The 21,044-nt window shown below is 48.9% G+C and overlaps 1 protein-coding gene across 32 annotated transcripts in view; it reads right to left on the reverse strand.

The window, feature by feature from the left end:
• The window catches only part of LOC144128195 (uncharacterized), a 528,676-nt gene that overhangs the window by 416,309 nt on the left and 91,323 nt on the right, over nt 1-21,044 (reverse strand). For all 32 annotated transcript variants that reach the window (XM_077661381.1, XM_077661378.1, XM_077661377.1 and 29 more), the window contains exon 2: nt 1,501-1,603. The gene's annotated coding sequence lies outside the window, so the exon portion shown is untranslated. The remainder of the gene's footprint in view (nt 1-1,500; nt 1,604-21,044) is intronic.

The raw sequence follows: 21,044 nt of genomic DNA on the forward strand, positions 1-21,044 counted from the left end.
TACACCCACACAATTACTCACTCATCCACCAACCCACATTTTCCCGCACCCACTCGGCTGCTCACTCACATACTCACTCACCCGTTCACTCACTCACTCGGGTGTTTGCTCTCTCGCTCCAGTGCACCAGGAACCGTTTGGTAAGTAAAGCTTCTGCATTTAAAGTTTAGACGCACACAAATACGGCTAATAACAGTTGCTTGCCTCCGAAAGACGACGTGTCAACAAGGGTTTTTCAGAGCGCATTTCCGCACATAGAAACAACTAACGAGTGAATACACCCTATTAAGGCAGATTCACGCTGGCGAGACACGGAGGTCGCGCGACAGGTGTAAGCCGATTCGTTACGCTCCCTCCCCGCTTTCCTAGTACTTCTCCGGAGCCCTGACTAACCGACCGAAATCAGTCGGACGACGTCTGCGATCTGCCAGTGTGAATCCGCCTTTACTGTCTGTAGTGCTGGGTTCGCGAATTATGTACGCATATGCACAGGAGCAGGGAATTCAGAAGGCATGCTTCGGTGTGCGAGGGTCCCACCGCCTTCCGTCGTGCGTAGCAATTCGCCGTCTAGGTTCATACGTGTTTCGTGAAATCCTAATGCGAGAGAGAGACAACGAAAGAAAGAAAAAGAGCCTCCTAAACTAAACGTCCATGAGAGGAAAATAAGAAAAAAGTCGGAACAGAAAACAAAAGCGAGAAGTACGCGCCGACGCGACGCCGCCATCACCGCGCCCTCTTCGGCCGTCTCTCCAGCGTCGTTTTTCCAGACTTCAGACGTCGCGAGACGACGACGCCGACGATGGTTGGCGCGCGTCCGCCATCTTCCTAACAAGGGCGACTCAGCGCTCCCGGGCGCCGACGAGAGTTACGGCCCATAAACATGCAACAGCGAGCTGGGCAACCGAGGGCTATACTCCGAGCGAACCCGCGGGAACCCCCACTCATCCCACATACACCACGCGGGCTGCTGGTTCCCGGGAGCTGGAGAAGCAGCGCAAACAACAAGTTGCGAGAGAGAGAGAGAGAGAGAGAGAGAGAGAGAGAGAGAGAGAGAAGGTCTGAGAGAAAAGGAAGGAGGAGAGGAAGAGCACGAGCTCCGAGCAGCATAATAAGAAATCGCGCGGCGCGCCTCTCAGACGGCCCTGCGACGTGTGTCATGCATACATACGCACGCGCGGTTCCCGCATTTTGCTTGAGCGTCATTCTCCGGCGTTGTTTACCGCCAGCCCGCCGTTGCTGCCTCTTTTCTCGGTATGGTTGTTGCGCCTGTCGCTGCCTTTTTCTGTCTTTTCTGCGCTCCTTCCGTGCTACTGCGGCGATTCATTCCGGAGATAAAACGACGGTTGCGCTAACGCAGTCCGGTTTGGAAGCGTGAAACCCACATTTCTTAATCCAGTTTTCTGTTTTTTTTCTTCTTTTTTTGCCGCCCACGCCGACATTGTCACCGTTGTGTCGGGGGCGGACTGCACACACAGATAAGCAGACATTCTTTCTTTTTACCTTTTTCTTTCCGGCGAGGTCTATTCCCAAGCAAGAGTGAGTTGTCGGACCCAGGTCCCGAGAGCAGGTCCGTTCGTAATAGAAGATCAGGATGCAGGAGCCACTGTGAGAGAAGAATGCGATTCAGTCAGTGAAAGACACTCACCGATGGAAAGTCTTCATTTTAAACACTTTGCGCCATATTGTTAGTGTACTCCATAAGCCGCTCCTCGTTCAACGCGAATGCGATTAGTGCTGTTATGGACACTCACAGAATCGCAGCGCCTTCCTACACTCTAAACAGAAAGGAGTAAAGAAGGGAGTAAGCTGTCCCTCTAGCGCACTCCCTTTAAAGGGAGTGCGCTAGATGTTACTCCCTTCTTTACTCCCATATAGGCGTATCGGTGTTTAGAGCGTATACCCCATACATGCACGGCCATTGTGGTTCTAGCACAGCAAAGCCGCAGCTCAATGAGGATCCAAAGCAGTACGTATACAGAACACACAACAGAGCAATGCCCCTAATGAGCAGATACTTTTGCTCATACAGATCCACGCAGACTGCGCCAGTTGCGAGATCTGTATGTAAGCAGCAAGCGACAGACGACATAGCGACGGGACGTGAAGGTGTACGCTCTGGGAAATGAAACCGCACGCTTGGCGTCTGTATAGAGGTATTCGGACAGAGTTTGCGACGAGGGGTGCTCAGGCCGTTGCTCAAACCGCATATATGACTGGAAAGAGTATTTCATGCACATCACAAGTGCGGTATAAGTTACGACATGACTTTAAAGAAAAGATATCCGAACAAAAAGAAAGCGCGCTCAGGGCGCACTTCAACTCGAAGCTGATTTCGCCACGTGTTTCCCAATGCCGTCCCTGCCGCGTAGTGAGCACTCGGTTACTGCAATGGTTAGGGCCTCTGCTGCAGTGGCCCACAGCCGCGTTTTGTTTCCTGAACGGCGGCTTCGCCAACAGGTACCCCCCTCCCTCCCCCCTTTTTTTCCGTCCTTTCCCTGTCGACCCAGCGTAGGCGGTAAGAACAGCTGCTCCCAGCGTGATTCCATGACGGCCTACTATATAAGCGCATGCCGATTTTACAGGATGGAGAGTTGCCGTTAGAGGCACCTGCGAGGGCCGCAGAATTCGAGATAAGGTTGCAAAACAAGGCCCCCTGGCGGCGCCGCGAGTTCTCACATACGGACGTGGACGGAAGTAAAGGGAACATGCTGCGGCGCTGTGCACCCGAAAGTTGCGCGGAGGCAACGGGGAGGGACGATGCCCGAATGAGCTTGAATAACGTCGATAAAATCGCCCATGAGTGCATCATGACTCGGTCAGGAGCTCTGGAACACTGTTCCCTGGAAGAGCGCAGTTTTTTGCCTTGCGTGTGCACCTACGAAATGCCAGCACAGGAGCACACGCAGTTTTCGCACAGTTAAATGTAAGCTGCTCTGTTCTGAGACTTGAATCGGAAATGCGATCGTGAATTGGCTTTCGCCACGTGTTATTAGTACATGCAAATTGGAGCGTTTCATACAGACACACAGCACAAACATTCCTATTGGTGGTGGTGGTAGTGGTTTTATTGAAAATAATAGTAAAAAGGAAGGAAAAGATTTTTGCTAGCCCCGGCATCTGCCATCGATACTGAAGCACCTGAGCTGGGGCAGCGGAAATAAAGGACAGCAGGCAGAATGGAGAAATGAAATGAAAGAGGTAAGGGGACAGGAATAGAGGACAGGGGGAGAAGTAATATGTACAAACTATTTACACAATAAGTAATGTGTCCAGGTTGTGCGCGTGATTAGTTCAGTTTAGAGGAATGAAATCACACACGCGCACAGCACTGTGTAGGTTACAACTGGAGTGGGGCGTCCAGTTATTAATCGTTCAAGGTAGAACGCACGGAGCGTTCGGTCACTGCGTGTAACTACCGGACGGAGAACAGACGGGACGTCAACCCCGTGTGTTCGAGGAATGCACAGAGGCTCACCAAAGTTCGCTCACGAGTGCGCGCACTGCCCTGCGGCCACAATAGCGTCTTGATGGAGTCTGGTAGTATGCCCTGCGCCCTATAGGCCGCGAGCATATCGCGACGAGCATCGGCGAACGCGGAGCAGCGAAGGAGCAGATGTTCTAGTGTTTCCACTGCACCGCATCCGTCACACACATCACTCATCGCGATTCCGTGCCGCACCCGTCGTTCCCCGGGCCACACGCAGCCAATGCGCGCGCGGAGGATCATTGCACGTTGCGACCGTGTAAGTGCGCGACAGCCGGTGACACTGTCGATGCGCTCACCTCCCGCGATGCGTGGGTCGGGGTGCTGCTTTCGGAGATGGTCGTGAATGTCCGCACGCACGTCCTCCAGCGCAAGGGGCAGATCGCTGGCAGGTAGTTGGTGTGCAGCGGTCGCGAGGTCGTCAGCTTCTTCGTTGCCGGCGATGCCGCAGTGACCGGGCACCCACTGTGCACGCACGGCAAAGTGGGTGCCCGGTCACTGCGGCATTGGAAGAAAGAAGCCACTGTGGATGGCTAGCGATTCGGTTAAATGCAGCAGTGCTTTCGCTCTGAGTCGAACATTGTAAATATTCTCGATTTTTTTTTTGTCTGAGCGCACTTTGCATTCGCATATCCTGGAAAAAAAAAGCGCACAACAAGAACTGCGTCCTAGACGAAGATGTATTGCTGTATCACTGCTGTCTCTAGTGGTACGGTGCATAGCGTGGGTACTGCGTGCGCAGTCGCCGCTAACACATGTAGTACATCTATAAAAGAGTTCGTCAACAGTTCCCCTTGATGCATCAGGCCGTGCAAAAAATGGTACGCATGCACACTGCGTCTGCTAATATCTGCCTGATGAACCCGTATTTTTGGAGTTATCGCTTGCAACAAAGAGCCAGATAAATTGGCGTGGCCCTGCAAGCTTCAAAATAGCAAGAAGTTGGGGGATGCGCCGCGCTAAGTACGCTGCTCATACCGACATGCCGAACTTCGGAAGCACTGAACCCCTCGCAAAGGTTGCCTGTCTCGCTGTGTCCTTTTCTCAGAAAACAACCCTTACGCAAATTTCTTTACACAGTCTATAGACAGTCCACAAAGTTTTGTCTATGAAGTCTATGGACTGTTTATCAAACAATTCTTGAGAATAGTCTATAGGCAATACAAATACCAAATCTATTGAGTAATGGTCGTACAGTTTTAATAGACTTTTGTCTATATACAGTCTATAGAGTATGAATAGGCAAAAGAAAATATATATAGGAAAGCAATAGAGTCTATAAGAAGTCTATAGACTGTCTGTAGACAACTTTTATAATAGAATCTGCGCTGGCGTTGAAATACACCGTCTGGCAGGTACTATGCCACTGGCTAGTAGCAAAAAAACAACCACAAAAAAGACTGGCTTAGGTCAACAAGCCACGGAACAGGAAAAGACAGTTCTTCGTGATAACCTGAGCATAGGCAGCGGGCCCCTTTATTTGCGCAATGGTAAGAGAGCGCGTCTAAGGCACTCGGCGCTGATTTGGGAAACGATGGAGATTCGGACGGCTTGAAAAAAAACAATGTACAGATTTACATCGCACGTTTCATTGAAATCCATACAGCTGGTGAGGAAACTTCCGAGGAGTTAATCTTTACGAATACAGGGAACAAATCAAAGCGGGAAGAGAACACTCACGGTTGCCCTCTTGGCTACGGTTCAAGTCACGTCTCTCGCTCTCTTACGTGACTCACACTGTTCGCGGTGGAGACGATTCCTGTCTCCCGCGTCCAGTAAACTTAATTCAGCATTTTTGTTTCCTTTTTTTTCAGTTCGCGCTGCGTCACTAACTTTTTCCTTCTCTTCGCGTTCAGTGGCACTCCTCGCAATAACGATAAAAGCGAGCGCTGTTTGTTGTTTTGTTGTTTGTTATCAGTAATTACCACTAACGAGATGAAAAAAAAAAGGCGGCCATGAAACGAACGGGCCAGTATGTGCACAATCTTTCCAGCCGCACGTTTATGAAAGCCAGCCACAAGCGGACACACTATAATTACAGTTAAGCCAAGCGAGAAAGCAGCGTTTATTCATCAGCGCACCACAAGGGGGCGCTGCAGCCTCATTACGCGCGATGAGTCCTCTGACGTAAAAGACCGCGTGACCAACAAAGACGCACGGCGGGGCCGGCGGCACGAAGGCAAACAACGCTCGCATGGAGGAAACTCATTTGCAGTAAACAGCATTTGGGCACTCATGCGTGCTGGACAGCATAATGGCGTCGCGGAAGAACCCCCTCAGTAAAGCAATCCTGGATTCCGGCTCTCCCCGCTTAGATAGACAACAGGGCAGTGTCTCCAGGATGTTGTCAGCAACGCTGTAACGTGCGATGAGCCCTTGAGGCCTCAAACACCTCGGATGACCGCCGTCTCTTGCACTGCGGTGCTAGGGCGCAGCACACTCAACCGCACCTACCTTGAGCAAAAGCTGCAATTGAACATGCATCTTTTAGGACTGTGCGAATCGAGATATTTGATTTAATTTTGTTCATACTCGAAGGGAAAATTCGTCATCCGGTAGCCTCAAATATTTATTTGGCCGTGGTGATTCAAGCTTGAAGCTGAATGTTGTTAAAGGGCCTCCCCAGGTTTGCATCACCATAATAGACGGCGTTGCGCGATAACTTGCAGCTAACTGTAAAAATTCGGTTAGCAGTCATTTACACCGATCATTATCATAAGAAATATCGCTGCGTGTAATCACGCGTGCCCACTCCCCCACTTAGAGGAATGTTGTGGTCACGATGAAAGAAAACTTAGCTGCCGTACGTGCATGCTATGAGGAGCGCGCTTTCATTCAGGTCGATTTGTTAACGAAATCACGCGTCTTCACGGATATGAATCAGATATGCTTTCGCTCTTCCCCTCACCGGCACCGTTCCTATCAATTGTGAAAACAAGCAATATTTGCCATTCCACTCGACATTCGATGCTAGCTAGCTTTCACTGTGAAAATTAAAACTTTGCTGCGCATGGTTCACAGCCGGTACTTGTCTGCATATTTAATTATTTTCACTTTATCGACGAAGAGCAGTGAGGACAAATTAAGGCTGTGGTAAGTTCAACACGAAGAGACGCCAACCTTATACGCAGGCCAGTAGCATGGTACCGCCTCAGTGGTGACTGAGCTGGAGGCACTGTGAAAATAGGCACATAAAAGCCGTGGTTGATGAGCAGGCTTTGCCTTTCCCATAAAGTCTGGTGCTGCCGCGACACAAGCCGAGGCTGTTACCGTGTTTACAATACCGGTCTCTTTTCCGTTCAAGAGAAGAACGTGCCTGTTTTCATCACGATGATAATGTCTTTGCCCTGAAAGCCGAGTGCAGCTCGGCTCTTTGCGTGGACACCGACGTACGTACACAGACAAGAAGGCGAGCTGACGGACTACACGCAAGTTCCACTCATGCTCTGCACGCAACAGACCTCTAGCAGCGCTACCCTTCAAGACGGCCTGCGCGAGAAAGATGGAGTTACAGAAGCCGAGTGGCAGAAAGGCTAGGGCTCCGGGTCGGCTTGAGAAGATCGCAGGAGATAGCCTGTTCTGGTTTGGAAACGTACGCGCTATACTTACAAATACAACGAAAAAAAATGACAAACGACACACGGTACAAGCGCAAACTTACAAAAGTTTTTTCTTTATCGAAGAGGCGTATATACACATAGAGAACAAACTGGTCGAGATGGATTGCTACTGTGCGGAAAATTAAAACTATAGTCGGGTACAACTCAAGTACGAAGCAGCAAGTGCCCTTTAAAGGAAGTCCTCCAGCCATGGTTAATCGATGGTTGATCCACTGTCATGATAGGTTAACCTGTAGCTAATCCCTTGTTACGCTAGCGTGAAAAGGAATTAACCCTGGATTAACCGCGACGCCATGAAAATCCATTGATAACATTGGCTAGAAGATCTCCTTTGAAGGGCACTCACTTCGTTCTTGAGTTGCATCCGACTAGTGATCATGCCTTCCTGAGTCGCCCTATGAAACGACAACATCGTCGTGTTTTTGTTGCACAAATCTTGGTATCTTAACATCCACCTGCGGTCGTCTTCGCCTCGAAATTTCTTAGCGACTAACACCGTACATTTCTAAAAGTGGCAGCGGCATTTGTTGGCACAGCTGCGCGTTATACGCAATTTGGGACCGGTTAGTCTAAAGTGCACCATTAGCCGTTCAAAGCAGGTCTGATAAGAAACAGGTGCTGCAGCCGTCATATCTGCGAGAACCGCGTGGGCACAGATCTAAGCGGGATTATATTTTGTTGGCTCGCTACCCGCCTTACGCGGAGAACGAGGGGAGAAAAATTGAAGGAGCGGGAGGGGGTTGAGGGGGAGGGGGGAGGGGGGGGGGGAGGGAAGCAGAGCGAAGAAGCCCGCGTGAGCAAGCTGGCTGTCGTAAACACATATTTTCACGTCACATCCACGGCCAGGCGCCGGCAAGGTGCGCGCTGGACTAATCGCATTATATTCTGCCTTTGTTTACGGAGACCCTGGTAAACGTGCGCTTTCATTCGCAGTTTTGTTCGCACGTCTGCCTTCACGGTTGTCCGTGCAATTACGAGCTGCCGTGGCCAGACGATGGTCAGTGGCAGAGGAACGAAGAAACAAACAAAAAGACAGAAAGGAGAGTGCTTAAGCGATGAACTATAGCAGCTCTATTTGGACACAGGCACACAACGTCGAGTTACATTAAGGAACGTTACGAGCTGAGAACGAACGATTCACAGCAACGAACCTCCTAGGAAGGGAAGGTTTGTTTGTTTTTCTTTTCCTGATGGGGCATGGAGAAAATAAATCCAGACGCGAAACCGCAGGTGATGCACGGGGCGACTGTTTTGAGGGCCTGTAGAATGGATGTGCTCCCAGAAGATGGTATTCGTGAGCTTTCTTTTTTCATGCAGTTTGAAAAAAAAATACAAAAAAGCGACAGATGAAAATTAGACCTTCGGACGCTCTGCCAGCTATAACTTCGTGGAGCGCTGATGAAGGACCTCTGAGCGCTCCGCGCGCGATTTACTGACACTGGCAAACAATTTTCGTCGGGAAGTTCCGCGCGATGTAGAAGAACTAAAGGATATCTCTGTTCTGCTTCGTCAGGCATGTGGGGCGCAATACTCACGAATGCTTCTTCGGAACGAAGCGAGTGTTTTGTTACAACAAACTTGCGCGTCGCACACTGCTACCGCTTTGCTACTCCTGTTACACAGCGTTCGCATGTTTCTTTTTTATATATTTGGACGCTAGGTTATTCATGAAGTCGTTACGACAGTGCCTGGGACATTCCGATACGCAATATTTTTTTCTTATTGTTGTTTTTGTTCCAGTTGTCAACAGCGGGAAAGGGAATACGCCAAACAGCGGACAGACAGCGGCGCTGCCCTGATATATCTGACGACGATGACGACGACGTTTTCGCGGCCAGTTCTTTATTGTAGGCGAGTTCCGTGGACCGGAGACAGCAAAGCAGCATGGCATCAGTATAAAATAATTAAAAAAACTCACAGGACGGTTACAACTGTGTAATGCGATGCTCAGCGATTGCTGTTTAGGTGTTTTTAGTTTTGGGGATATATTCCTGGCGCACTGATGTAGTGGTCAAGTGTTGGCAGGCGGCTGTTACAAGCAGAGCCACGTACCAGTAGGGTTATGCGATCCAGGCTGACCGTGATATAATGTGAGTGCGTTAATGACCAGCGGGTACGACGACGCGCAAGTCAGGGACGGGCGCTGTAAAAAATCGCTGTAAAAAAAAAAAACGCCTGAGAAGCAGCCAAAGTTTTCATCCTAGTGAAAAGCACACAGGTGCTCTCAGAAGGGTAAAGAGGGCTCAATTCTAGCTGGGGGGGGGGGGGGGGGGGGTACACTATCTGCACTCCTGAATCTGCCCACACTCAAATGCTTCGAATCCTGTATCACCGCTGTAAACCCGGGCATTTTTCCTCTATAGATAAAGAGAGAAAGGCCAAACTGAGCGTACACTAACGCCGACGTAATCAGCGCACGCACCCCGAGATCTAAACTTCGAATCGCAGCTCTTCCGCCGCTGTCGAAACACGAAGGCTGCAGAGATATTGCTTTCAGAAGCACACTATATACATTTACTTCCAAGACGCTTTCGGCCGCATTTTTTCCTCACTGGCTGCTCCGACAGTCCCGCTCATGCAATTCGCCGCTGATGCCGGCAGTCGTCTCACTAATGAACGCTATTATCCTATTACCCTTCGTCACCGAATCCTTTCGCAACGGCGGCCGACCGCGAATGCGGCAGAGAAGCTTCGTGGATTGCTCTGTATTGCGCCACCATCACCTCTCATCTTGGCACACTCTGTTTTTCTCGATTCCTCGTAATCTATCTCCTATATGTCCCCCCCTCTTTTTCTCTCTATCAGCCGAGCTCGCCGAAGTGCGCGCCATCCCGCATCAAGCACACATACGCGCTCGCAGACAAGAATCGCTGCCTGCTTGCCTGGCAGCGATTCAACGGCTATAAATGGGACACTCGTTCTCGCGTCCGTCGTCGCCAGAATTGAGAAGAGCGGGACCGCCCTGCCGCTGCTCTGCGGGCGCGTGCACATTCGCCACGCGACGGAATTAATCGCCACCCCGACGCGAACGGACCGAAAGCGAGAAAGAAGGGTGGAAGGGGTGCACTTGGGAGCCGGTGGAGACGGCGAAGGGCGCTGGGTGCCGCCCCGGTCGGAGTAGAGTCACTGGAAAAAGTGTTCCTGCTTTGTTGTGTAGCTTTTCCTGTAGTGTTCCTGTATGTGCTGCATGTAAGCGCCGGCTTCAGGCTGCCAGTTGTGCTGGTCGCACGACGGGGGAGTTCGCAGTGGCGGGTCGCGAAGGTCGCGCGACAGGTTTAGGCCGATTCGTTGCGCTCGCTCCCCGCTTTCCTAGCTACGGAACCGTAACTAATTGACCGAAATCGGCCGCAGGACACCTGCCAGTGTGAATGTGCCCTAATGGATAGAACAGCCGTAGAAAGAGGGCAATAAACAGCCCGCCGCAACACAAATGCGTGTTCTTCAAATTATATTAATTCCTAGCGTCCGCCTCCCCGCCCGAGCCAAGGACGACCGGCGTAAGGAATCTTCAGATTATTCCCCACCTTTTGTAAAAAAAAAAAAAAATTTTCCGATTGGCGGGTGCGCTTGTAGTTGACTGCAATGAGCGGGCAGCGTTCGTGCCCCGCTGAGTGAACAAGGCGCGGTACAGTACACAAAAAATTGGAGGACGCTTAAGCTTTGTCTTTAAGAGTGAGACGCGACAGCGTGTCGCAGCGTTGCCGAGGAGTACACGGAACGCCACCGCCCGTTCGGCGGTGGCGGTGGCTATATGTGTCTATAATAATAATAATAATAATAATAATAATAATAATAATAATAATAATAATAATAATAATAATAATAATAATAATAATAATAATAATTGGTTTTTGGGGGAAGGAAATGGCGGAGTATCTGTCTCATATATCGTTGGATACCTAAACCGCACCGTAAGGGAAGGGATAAAGGAGGGAGTGAAAGAAGAAAGGAAGGAAGAGGTGCCGTAGTGGAGGGCTCCGGAAATAATTTCGACCACCTGAGGATCTTTAACGTGCACTGACATCGCACAGCACACGGGCGCCATAGCAGTTTGCCTCCATAAAAACGCAGCCGCCGCGGTAGGGTTCGAACCCGGGAACTCCTGTCTCACATATCTCGGCGGACACCCGAACCGGGCCGTAATTAGGGCCGTAATGAGGGCCGGAAAATGAAATGAATGAAATGAACAATTGCTTTTAAGGAAAGGAAATGACGCCTGTCTCACATTTCTCGCTGGACACCCGGATCGCGCCATAAGGGAAGGAAAAATCAACTGATCGATCGATCGATCAATCAATCAATCGGTCGATCAATCAATCAATCAATCAATCAATCAATCAATCAATCAATCAATCAATCAATCAATCAATCAATCCTTAACGCTGTCGCGTTAAAATCCCTCTCCTTACGGCGCGATTCAGGTGTCCACCGAGATGCCCCATTTTTCGCTCACGGCCAAAGACGCCGACGACACCGGCTTTACTGCGACACGAGCTCCTTAACGCTATCGCGTTAAAAAGGCCTTTTGTGGATCTGGCCCCGGAATTTTTAACGCAGCGGCGTCGAAGGTCTCGTTCGGCGGAATATCCGACGTCGCCGAGAAAGAAGGGGCGGCGCAGGTTTGCTGTGGACTCAGGTCTCAATCAGTGGATATAGCAAAGCGAGATACTTTATTCGGCGAAATAAGATAAATAAGCAGAAGCACCAAAGCGAGTATGGAGCAACAGTCAACGCTTCCGTGTGTGAAGAGCCGAGGGGAAAATGCTACCGAAGTCCCAGTTCATATATCCCTGCTCCCGTGATAGCTTAGCAGGACGCATTAGAAAGAACGGCCTGTCTGCCATTAAATAAAGAAGAGCAAAGCATCTGTGCGCGGCTATTTATAGAACAACGCACAGAGCACCGAATACGCCGTCTGAGTAAATTCGAAGACAGCGTCGGTAAAAGCAACACCCGAAAAAAGGAAACTTCTTCATTTAAGCCAAGGAAATTTTCCTTAATGTACCATACTGCGCCGTAAGGGAAGGGAAAAAGAAGGCAGTGAAAGAAGAAAGGAAGAAAGAGGTGCCGTAGTGGAGGGCTCCGGTATAATTTCGACCACCTGGGGATCTTTAACGTGCACTGACATCGCACAGCACACGGGCGCCTTGGCGTTTTTCCTCCATAAAATCGCAGCCGCCGCGGTCGGGTTCGAACCCGGGAACTCTGGATCAGTAGTCGAGCACCCTAACCACTTGGCTACCGCGGCGGGTTAAGAACGTGTCCAAGAAATGTCCATCCACATCTTAGTTCATTCCGACAAAGTCGCACAAGAGATGAGAACGCTAAAAGCAGAGGAAGATCGCAGGTAATTACGTGTAGCTTTTCTGTTCCGAACAAACTGGTTGACGCGAAGACCAATGCGTTGCTACTCGCGGCAAGGCAGGGTATCTAATGTAACTCTAGCCAGATTCATTTTAGTGACCAAGACGTAAGCACAGTATTTAGGACCGTTCGTATAAATGGCGAGAATGTCTGATTGCTCTTTAACTGAAAATTTCTCTGTGAATGTGCTCAAAATGAGTGGGTAGAAAGCACACTACAGTGATAAGCTCGCAAGGCTCTAAGGCAAGGGAACTGGCCTAAGTTTATGCAGGAGTTGTTCCTAGGCCCTAATTTATGTGAAACAGTGCGTTCATAGCGAATTCCCGTGACGCGTTAAACTGAACGACAGTTTTTTTTTTTCAGGAAATAAAGGTAATCGTCGTCAGGTAATTGCGTCTCCTCAGTTTCCAAGCTGCATGTAGAGGATTAGCTTTATAGTAACTAAACGTTTCTGCTCTCTCTCTCTCCCTCTCACACACACACACACACACACACACACACACACACACACACACACACACACACACACACACACACACACACACACACACACACACACACACACACACACACACACACACACACACACACACACACACACACACACACACACACACACACACACACACACACACACACACACACATATATATATATATATATATATATATATATATATATATATATATATATATATATATATATATATATATATATATAAAGGCAAGAACGAGCTCTTCCCTCTTTCAATGTATTGTTGGGCTTTAAACCTGACAACATGATGCGAAATAATTCCCTGTTTCGAAATCTGTTTGGAGCATCCTCCATTTCTTTGTTTAAAATGGTAGCCGCATTGGGACAGTTTTAACCTTTAAGCACTCCAGATACTGAGATGGATCAGTGACCATGCCGTAACCAAAAATTTTTTCTCAGTCAGACCCATAAATTTCAATTTCAGGCCCTCTTTCCTTGCATAACCTTGAAACCCCGGTAATGTGGACAACATGAGAGAGACCATTTGGGTGCTTAAAATTCAGCCCGAAATTCGTAAAAATTGCCTTTTCGCCAAATTTTACTCCTCAAATTGTCGGAAAAATGGAAAATTTTTGGAATACACAATCACTGACGTAGCCGCCAGCCTCTTTCCCCCCGGCGCACCGCGGATTGAGTGGCGACCACCGAGCCTAACTCTTGCCCGTTTAATTTCACGTGTTCGGGAAGCAAGCACTGGAAGAGACATGATTCCGTTTTACAGCACAGATGTGACAATTGAGTCATTTATGGAAATGGGTCATTGCGCCAATAAATACTATCGGAAGTAAGAAGTATACGGATGCGGGCGAACGGGAAAAAACATTATTTCTGCACAGTCACCTGAAATAATTGTACTACGTACGAGGGAACCTGCATGCTACGTCCGCTGGCAGCAATACCAGGCGAGTGGATCGCGAGACAACGCTAAAATAATTTTCCCCCAGGAGTATGCGCACCCTGCAAACTTTTGCTGCCGATAATCTATGCACATTTGAGCGTAAACTCAAATAGGAAACCGCGTCAAAAAATTGCCGAACACCTTTAGTTCCCCAGTCTACCTTACACGATCATATCCTAAGTTACAATTAGGTGGTCATACCCTAAGTTAGAGTTGCGGCGTGAGCTGGTGTTTAATTCTTGAGTGCCCTTAAACGCTGCCTGCGCCGTGGAGTGCGCACCCATCAGCGAGCTCTACCTTATACAATCCAATCGTATCTTGGCCCACAAACATATATAGTCGCGGACAGAATAATATTCTGAACCACGCTTCGGCGTTCCAAATCTTCCCTCGCGTTGCGTAAGGGAAGCAGAAAAGTTTACTGCCCTGCAGAGCAATAGATTGTGCTTATTTATTAAACAAAACAAATAGAGGGAAAAGCGGCATCTAACGCGAAAGCACAAAAGCGGCGTTTATAAGGACCGACCACCTACAAACCCTCGCTAGGCAACTGATCAGAAGAACTGCCGAATTATGGTTCGTATTATTCTGTACGCGACTGTACGTAAAGAGAGAAATGAGGGAGCCGTCGGGCAACACAGCATTCGCGTAGAATGCTTGCGCCTTTCGCTTTTGGCAGCTCGAGAAGCAGACCATGCTCACGCAGTATATATAGGCCGCACTGTCCCCACCACCAGTTTCTAGAGGGCACTCTCGTCGCTTGAGTTGTTGCCGCCAGGCAGCTATAGCCTGTTACAAGTAACCCGAGATTCGAAGGTTATGCGGCTCTGTTTGTCTGCGCCTGTGGCACAAAAGACATACCAGAATAAATTAGTCTAAGTAGGAGCCACGGCCGAAAGACTGCACATCATACTCCTACACATGGTCACCCGAGGCGGCTATGAAAACACACTGGATCATACGAAGACCAGGCTCTAAAAAAAGTGGGACATTTCTGCTGACGCGTTTCCGAAAAATGATCAAATATATAAATGACAGCCCCTTCCGCAAAGAAGCCATGAGAACTAGAACATTCGTTTAAAGTTTTCAAATACCTGAAAAATGGTTGTTGCTGGACGATTTCGCGGTCGCTCCTGTTTTACAGCTCGTATTACGGGAGTCAGCGCCAGGGATCTCAAGTGCGAAAACGTCTCCTGGCCATGTCTCGAATCGATGCTTGCGGACGGAGTCGGAGCAGCAGCGGAAATAAGCGACGTAGGTCACGTCATGCGCAATCCTGAAGCGCGCATCGGAATTTGGACCGTCGTGCGAATCCGCCTTTTGCCATTATCAGACAAGGAACTGATAACGACACATGCCCTCTTTCCCATATCAGTGTAAAAAGGGAGTGAAGTTGTCCTGTGCTTCCCTGCTTTTAATGAAAGGGAGTACGTTAAAGGACAGATTACTGCCTTTTTACTGATTCCTGTTAAGGGGCTGCTGCTCTCTCCAGCCACATGAGGGAGGCTATAGACCGTTTACAGAGAGCAGTTTGCTCTCTCCACCGCAGGCGGCGCCACTAGGATGGCCGCCACTTCTGGCCTTCGGAGCCGTCGTTAGCAGCATCGGCGCGCAGTGCGGAACGCTGCTGCGCTTCTTGTACATGAACGCCAAGCGACTCAAGCAATCTAGCTGTGATACAGATGTCACGCGTATTGATGAATTTATATCTAGAGCTGATGTCCCTATGGCCTAGTGTCGAAAAAATAGTCGCACTTGTTACATATGGTAAACTTCGCGACACAACTGCCGCCGTCTTTTGAAGAGCTGTCTTACGACTTCATGACGCTTTCAGGGAAAACAGAACGTTGATGTTAAACATCTCACAAATGCAATGCGCCAGTTTATTTCAGAGCCAGCAGTAGGTGCGGGAATGCCAGATCGAGCGTACATGCCTGTAACCTTTCTCATCTTCGACAAGCAAGGATCCAATACATTGAACACGTTACAATAATATTTGCCGATGCAGCTTAATACGCATTTAATGGCCGCATTTTATCTCCTCCCTTTTTTGTGTGTTTTATTTTACCTTTTCCGCACCGTTCTCCTTCCGCCTTTATCTCACAAATTCCCTTCCTTGCGCAGCATAGCATGCCAGAGATTTTCAAGCACTGGCTAAATTGTTTTTCCTTTAAGGATTTTTTCTGTATATAATCGGTGCTATTTTAGACCTTTGCAATAAGTGCTTCCTGCGCCTCGGCACAGTGCTCACTAAACTGTCGTGCGTACTTGGCGCTTGCATGGTGGAAGCGACAACGGAGCTTTTCAAAAGTCCTCAGAGGAGCCGGCGCTTCGACATGCAATTCTCTCGCCCAGTGCAAAGCTCTACAGGAGTACTCTAATGCACCACAGAGAGGTGAAATTTATCGAGACATGCATATTTCCGCTTACTCCGGCTGGCTACATCTGTGGGTAATGAACTCCGGAGCAGTTTACAGTTTTACGTAATTAACAACAGCGCACAGTCGAACGTCGCCGAGCTTCTGAACGGGCCCTTGAAAAAAACATGCATATTCTTCTTTTGGAAGCCGGAATGTTAACGGAGGATAAAGTAAATACCTGGGCAATCGGCCGGCGATCACGCGCACGTTCGGTTGTAAGTCGTGTGCACAGTGCTGAGCAGTGAACGTTCTTAATAGCTGTGAACCCATATTCCAGGCATTTTCCAGCTTTTGATCTGCAGTTAGGCAGCAATTTATGTGGTCCTCAAATTGCGTTATACGGTGAATTGACTGAATAAATATGGACGCGCAGGTAGCTAATCGCGGTTTGTTGACACATTCAAACCGACGCGGGCGGTCTGAAGGAGACGAGTATATGAGCTGGTTGAACCAAACGTTTGGCAGTACCAATACGTTCTATGAGCGCTCACACTAAGTTTTCGTGCTGCCCGACAGCTCGTTATTTACAGCGAGAGCCGGAGAAGCGTCTTGCAGCCGGGCACCAGCGCGCCGGCAGCCGTCGGAACGAGAAGGCCCGAAGGCCGGCGATGGCGAAATGGTCACGTGACCAAACATGGCGGCGCCCATGCTCCCGCGCTGTAAAGCGTCTATAGCGTCGATGCCCTTAGACAGACGTTCTTAGCATACCGCGGACGCCTCCTGCGGGCGCGCAGTGACCCCATCTGACCTCACCCAAGTCACTGTGCGTGCGCGGGAGGCGTCCGGTAAACCGGTACACGTCTCCGCTAATACGTCTTTGAACGAAACGTGTACAGTGGAGTAAACGGGAACCGTGACGGTGTACCCGCAGGCACGCGCGCGCCATCAGCGAGAACGACGCGCATGCGCAGAGAGCCTGATGGCCACCACCTCATCGTGTTGTCCGTTTCTCGTCCCCGACGGGAGACGGCTCGTGAATGCCGAGGGTAAGCCGAGCTGCTTGGAACCGAATTATATAATTGGTTTTTTTGGGAAAGGAAATGGCGCAGTATCTGTCTCATATATCTTTGGACACCTGAACCGCGCCGTAAGGGAAGGGATAAAGGAGGGAGTGAAAGAAGAAAGGAAGAATAGGTGCCGTAGTGGAGGGCTCCGGAATAATTTCGACCACCTGGGGATCTTTAACGTGCACTGACATCGCACACCACACGGGCGCCTTAGCGTTTTTCCTCCATAAGAACGCAGCCGCCGCGGTCGGGTTCGAACCCGGGAACTCCGGTTCAGTAGTCGAGCGCCCTAACCACTGAGCCACCGCGGCGGGTTGGAACCGAAGACCAACCGCTTCTTACACTCGAGCAGCGCTGCATGCATTCAACGAGAGCGAAATGAGAGCGGCCGTATCGAAGAAAGCTGCCCTGGGGACGGTTAGGATGCAATCGAAAGGAAAGCCTCTTTTTCTTTATTGGGGGACGGCATCGGACGACTTACTTACCTGATGGATGACGCGAGAGCCTGGTTGACATGGGCCCGAGGAGGAGGAGGAGGGAGTGGGTGTGAGAAGCCGCTCGTCGTTGGCTGTTTACGAAGCAACCCAGACCAGTGCATGTACACGCCCCCCCCCCCCCCCCCCCTTAATCTAACCAATAGGCGGCAGATTGGGTGGTGACGTCAAGCGGCGATCGTGCGCGCTGTTGCGGTATGCTCCGATGCCGCCCAGCATATGAGACGACGTGTCCGGTGGGCACGCCAGTAATGCGGGCGCCGTTGGCTGTAGCGCACGAATAAGAAAGAGCGCGCATAAGCGCAGTACAGCGCAGTTTGTTGACTTTGGCGCAGATCGCGCCTGTATCGACGTCCCCAGGAGACGGGGTAAAAACCGATTCCGCTTTCTCGTGTGCCCAAATGCGAAGACGAAATGGGACGAGCTGGCGGGCACACGGATCCGGAAGCGCAGCCAGCAGGGACGCGATCCGTATAACAAGGGGGCTTGTTTTTCGTGGTTCCGGGGCAGTGGAGACGCGGAGCTGCGCTGTTTGGCTAATGGCAAACCCTTGTCGAGTGTTCTTGAAAGGGGGATGGTGCACAATGCGCGCTTTGTTACTCCGCCCATCGCTTTGTTGATTTTGCTTCACAGCGGATTGATTTTCGGAGTCCTTCGGCGTTCTTCTTGTGAACAAAACAAAACAAAAAACAGAAAAGGCGTAAGCAAATCGATCGAACGAGGCAATTATGTACAGGCAAAGCCAGGTGGAGCGGTTGCGATAAAGCTGATGGCAGAGCCCGGCACAAACAAACACGCTTTCTTTTCCTAGTTATTTTCGGCCCGAAGGCAATCTCGATCCTGCGGGGATACAAAACATTGAAAACAAGCTCGCAGGAATATTGCGATACTCGGTAATGAATTATGGCAGCGTATCTGTTGCGGGTGGGTGATTTCTTAGACTGAAAGCAGTTATTTTGTTATTTTTATGATAAGTTAAGTATTATTAGAGACATTTTATTCGAGAGTTGTACATATGTGGTCATTAATTTTTTTTATTTATTCGAGATATTTTCCTAAGGCTTCCAGTATGTTTTATTATTTTTAGGAATGTACTTCAGAGACGCGAAGGCCGCCCAGCCCTTGCAAAAACATTTTAGACAGTCTATAGACTATCCATAGACTTCTGTCTAAAAACTCTATAGACTCCCTATACACGTACCCTAGGGAACAGTATACAGGTAATACAAATCCTATTGACAGTCTATAGACAACCTATAGATTTATGGCCATGCACTTTTAGTGGACTTCTGTCTATAGACAATCTACAAACTATGAGTGGACAAACAGAAATATCTAAAGGAAGGCGATATAGTCAATAAGAAGTCTCTGGAGTGTCCATAGACCATTTTTATAAGGGAGTGGTCTGAAAAATTCTGAGAAATGAACCCTTACGGACTGTGAATGTAGTACCATATCCTTATATTAGAAGCTGTAAATACGAGGTCCATGCTGGTCTGTCTCTACGTAGCGACTGCAATTTCGGGCGTCGCCATTTTCAAGTGGTTGATGTTCATTTCGACGTCAGTGTCAAGGTTCCTATTCCTTTGGACAACGGAGCTGAAATCACCAACGAGTCGTTCCTTTCCCGACGTCTGGTACAGCTGGATCATGGCGGCGCCGACGCAGAAGAAATGGAAAGTGGTCTTGAGGAAAAGAAAGGCGCAGTAACACTTCAACCACGCTTAAAGGGAAAGGATGAAAGAAGGAACAAAGGATGGGGCACATTACATATTTAGGGCCCTTCCTTTTCGGGCTGAACATTTTCCCGTTTATTAGGGGGGTGAAGACCGGGCGACATGTTTCTTAGCTCATATTAGGGTACAAATTAGGTTATTCAGAAAAACTTTCCATATTTCGGGGCTTTTCGTGTAATTTTCTGCAGCGAAAGACTTTTCGTAAATGCTATTTTTGTTTGGGACGAAATATGCTCTACTTCTTGCCGTTTTTTTTCACAAATAGCATAAAAAAATTGGAAATGGCAGGTTTCACTAAAAAGCGGGTTATGTCCGATATTTTCTTCTCATGTATTAATTATTTTCCCATCTTATGCGCAGATGGGAATAAGATGGGAAAATAATTAATACATGAGAAGAAAATATTGGACATAACCCGCTTTTTCCCATCTTATGCGCCCCGGGTTCGAACCCGACCGCGGCGGCTGCGTTATTATGGAGGAAAAACGCTAAGGCGCCCGTGTGCTGTGCGATGTCAGTGCACGTTAAAGATCCCCAGGTGGTCGAAATTATTCCGGAGCCCTCCACTACGGCACCTATTCTTCCTTTCTTCTTTCACTCCCTCCTTTATCCCTTCCCCTAAGGCGCGGTTCAGGTGTCCAAAGATATATGAGACAGATACTGCGCCATTTCCTTTCACCCCAAAACCAATTATTATTATTATTATTATTATTATTATTATTATTATTATTATTATTATTATTATTATTATTATTATTATTATTATTATTATTATTATTATTATTATCTTATGCGCAGCTCTTCTGCGTACGTACAAGACCTGCCTGCCTTTGTTTGTGCACTTCGAAAACGTTCTTCAACGACTCAGTGACCATTTCAAACACCCAAGAACGATGAAGCAAGACAACGTTATTGTGGTGAACGTTTGTTACAAGGATGCCGATAAGACGGCTCAGCGGTCAGTATCGGTGTTTTGGCCATTCCGCCTGCAAAGCGCACTTCCCAACTCAGCTTCGAATATAAACCGCGCAGCGTGTTAAAATCCTTAAAACAGTTTTAAAACATCACTTAAAAATGCCTATCATGCCTCTGGAACAAGGACAACATACCGGCTAAATTTCGTGCAGCGTCGCCAGCTTCGTGCAGCAAAAGAGGTGCTGCTCTAAGAGGCGTATTTTCGGGTAGAAATCGAGTTTAATCAATTTTTTAAACATTAAATTCAGGGTGCAAGAGTCGGGCAAAGTACAATAAAGGGTCCGGAATAATTTAGACCATCTGGATTTTTTTTCCAACATGCAATGACACTGGGTACCGTATGAGCGCCTATTGGATTTCAACTCCATCGAGTTGACGGCGGTGCCAAAGTTGTACAATCGTGCTCAGCAGCCGATTGCTTGTGTCATCGTGCTCAGCGCTTGTGTCGTGTGTGTGTTGTCTTCTTGTGTCGCTTTTAGCGCATACGTTTGCATAATGGTCAACCAACTGGC

This window comes from Amblyomma americanum, chromosome 4 (genome assembly GCF_052857255.1).
Source record: "Amblyomma americanum isolate KBUSLIRL-KWMA chromosome 4, ASM5285725v1, whole genome shotgun sequence".
NCBI classification, from domain to species: Eukaryota; Metazoa; Arthropoda; class Arachnida; order Ixodida; family Ixodidae; genus Amblyomma; species Amblyomma americanum.